Source organism: Colias eurytheme, chromosome 10 (assembly GCF_061535395.1).
Source record: "Colias eurytheme isolate Ceu_HAF_F1 chromosome 10, ilColEury1 Martin Lab GWU primary, whole genome shotgun sequence".
Classification (NCBI taxonomy): Eukaryota; Metazoa; Arthropoda; class Insecta; order Lepidoptera; family Pieridae; genus Colias; species Colias eurytheme.
The window spans coordinates 9,050,065-9,053,931 of NC_142989.1; positions in this window are offsets into that span (position 1 = coordinate 9,050,065).

Consider the following 3,867-nt stretch of genomic DNA (forward strand, 5'->3'; position numbering starts at 1 on the left):
GATCTCATAAATTCTTGAAATTCTTTTAGCTGTGCGTTTCACTTCGGACTCTTGAAATAGTTGTATATGTCTCTTATGAAGTCTTCAGGCTCTCGGGCTAATTTTAAGCATGCATACGAAGCACATAAGTGAAAGGAATGACAGATACATTTAACTAGGTACAAATGAGGAATGTCTGCAAGAAACCTGGATGCCAAAGAGTTATGTTGGCCCATTATAGTATTAGCGCCATCTGAAGCAAACCCAATCATATTCTGTGTGTATGGAATCTTATTATCTGCAAATAATTTTTTTATATGGTCGTAGAGAATTTGCATCTTGAAGAGGTATTAGCCCCAGAAATGTGTCGGTAATTTTTTCGTCATAATAATATCTTACAGTCATACAAAGGTGTTTGATACATCCCTTATCAGTACTTTCGTCAACAAGAAGTGCAAATTTTTTATTGCGGCACTGTTTAATAACATTATTTTCACCCGTTTTTCCAGTCACCGACTTTATTATGGCCGTAGTTTTAGTTCTACCGCAACTAAGTTCTTTTGCTATAACGGAGTCAGTGCATATATTTTTTATCAGTTGTGGCAAATGTTCCATAACATTAATACTTAAATTATGCTCGGCTACAAAAGCCGCCAGTAAAATCTCACCTTTCTTAACACATTCATTGCTATTTGTCAAAAAAGTTGTTACATTTAGATGCAGTGAGTGGTGATGGTTGTAAAATAATTAAATTTGGCTTTGTATTAATAATTTTAGTGCTTGGGACCAAATGTAATCTGTTTAAGTTTATGGAAGTATTCTGTCTTAAATTATTGAGACTTAATGAAAGTAGACTGTCAGGTTGCTTCACATTCTCAGTATTAGCTTCTCCATGCTCAGTTTGATTTAATGCTGCATGCGTAGTTTTTTCTTTCCAACACTTGAGCTTGAGAGTATCAAATTGCGTTTCCGGGATTTATTCACGACATGGCGGAAAAATTCCAGTTTTTCGGAACCCATTGCTGACCCATCACCGATGAGCCGAGAAAACTCCTACGCTTATATTTAAACGCTGCCACTTAACTAGAAGGGGATCCCACTTATCCTTGAATGATTTCATCACTGCTACGTCTAAAGGTTGCAGCACGTGGCTGGAATGCGGTGGTTGTTTAAGTATAGTAACGTTTTCTTTCCCAGCTTCTTCTATAAGATTTAATGAAACATGGGATGAATGTCCATCATAAATAAGCAATATAGGACGTTTCCCTTCGGAACTGTTTTTTTAAATAATTTTCGAACACAGTGGATTCCATCCATCCATTAGCAGTAGCGGCGTATCTCATCCCTTCGAACCCTTTATCTATTGTCCATTCATCCCAGACTTGTTTCCCCTTAAAAACGATTAAGGGTGGTGCTTTTTCGCCAAGGGCGTTAGCGCACAGTAGCACTGTAGTATTGTCCCTTCCTGGTGATGAAATCACCCTGGTGGCAGCATGACCTTTAACAACAACTACTTTTGTCTTCGATGGATCTTTGCAAAAGCTGGTGCCATCTAAGTTCCATATTGATGATGGTTTATCCCTTAAATTTAATTGGTTTATCGTATTTTCGAGTAAATCAAAAGGTGTAAAAGACTGAATAAATTTTTCAAATGCTTCTTTTCGTAATGCGAATGTGAATGTTTTTCTATCACCTCCTCGTAATTCTTTTGCCATTCCACATGAGCGCATATGTCTTTTAAGTACTCCCTGCACTCGTCCTTTTTTTAGTTTCAATGTTTATTAATTTAGTATTTAAGTAGTTTTAAGTTCATATGGGCCGTAGTTTTAATTTATATTAAGATCTTTAACTGTAACTACATTTGGTGCCTGAAATAAATAAAAAAAGACGGGTTGCACTCCGGGAGTGCCGGCAGAAGTGAAAACTTGATTATTAACGTTCAGCATGTTTGATATTTTGGAATGGTATTAGAGGTCCGCGCCGCAGTCCAAAAGCCCAGCGGCGGCGCGCCGGGTGCGGCACCCGGCGCGGCGCGGCGTCGCCGGCGTGGGCTAGTTATTTTTAAAGTTATTAGGGGGTGGGCGGGCAGTAGAAAAATCTCTCTTTAAGTTTAATAAAAAAATTATTTTTATTAAAATCAAGTAGCTTAACTATTTAGTGATGAACATGATAATTATGTAGGTGCTTGTTATGTGCGGGTGTAATGAAAGATGGATAACTACGCAAAGGTTATATTTTGTTAACTACATATATTTATTCGGTATGTAATTAATATTCGACCTAATGCGACCAACCCGCGTCCCGACAAGCCCTTAACTGTTCATGCATAGCGCACGAACTGTTTATATACGAGTTACCGTGTGAACCTATGGTGGGAACTTTCTTAGTAGGTACTACACTTGAAATATTTCGGTAACTCGTAAATTGGCTTGTCGTCGCTACATCATTCCCCCCTTAAAATAAAAAAGGTATACAAGTAAAAAAATCTTACAATAAAATTAAACAATAAACAAAGGGGTATATATAAAATGTCGCTATATAAGGTTACAAAATGTTTACAATATAAAGTATAAAAAATGTTCACAATATAAATCAATCATAACGTATACAAGTGGTTACAGTTAACACCTAATTTCGTTAAACTATTTATGTTATTACAAAAACTCGGTTGGGTCTTCTAAGTGGCGTGCGATTATTGTTACACGTCAATTAACACTTAGTAACGTCAACATTTCAAATCTCAATACGTTCTTTACACTTGTATCGTTTAATATTACAAAGGCTATTACTATACACTCAAAGGCCATAAATCAAAAGTACTTAAATTTCTAAGTAGTAAACATTTCAATCAAAACTCAACACAAACATAAATTTGAAATACCATACTAAACGTTATACAATTAATAATGAACTCGTTTCAAATTTCATAAGTGCTATTATTTATTAAATACGATGTGTTGATTACTAAGTATTTATTATACATTTCTAAGAAGACTTAAGAATACTTATAATCATCGTAATTCTAATAAAAATAGTTGAAACAATTACAAATACAATACTATTACCTAAATCGTACTGGTAATCGTATACTCTTCCACCACGCGTGGTAACTGGTATGTGTATTAGGCAATTCGCTACTTGGAATTTGAAACGGAACCTTAGTATCTGCCCCAGATATCGTATCACTATCATCATTCAAATAATATGCAGGTTTTAGACGGTCTACAGATATTCTAACTTTCCTGCCAGTCATTTGAATGTAAAATACCTTTTCCTCTCGACTCAACACACGATAAGGACCGTCGTATGTTGGTTATAAAGGCTTACGTACTGCGTCGTTTCTTACAAAAACATAATCGCACTTTTCTAAATCGGGGTGAATAAATATGTTCCGTACGTAATTTATTAATACCTAATAACTTCATTAGTGTAGCAAATAATTGGCTTTCGAATTGGCGTCCTTGATCGCTTGTTAGCTTTTTCGGACAACCAAAACGAGAGATCCATCCTTCATATATTACACGCGAAATCGTTTCAGCAGTTATATATCTCGTAGGAAAACATTCTGGCCATCGCGTCCCCCTGTCACTATGGTTAGGCAATACGTCCTAAAACCTTCGGGTGAAGTGGGTAAAGGTCCAATTAAATCAACATGAATATGTTCAAACCTATCGCACTGCGGAAACGATCCTAAACCTGACATTGTATAACGATTAACCTTCGATCGTTGACATTCAATGCATGTTTTAGCTTTTAACCCATTGGCCAACGTGACGAATCATATTTGGCCAATAAAAACGATTTTGAATCAATTTGCGTGTAGTCCTTATTCCGGGATGACATAAATTATGTACACTATCAAAAGCAATACGTCGAAATTTATCAGTC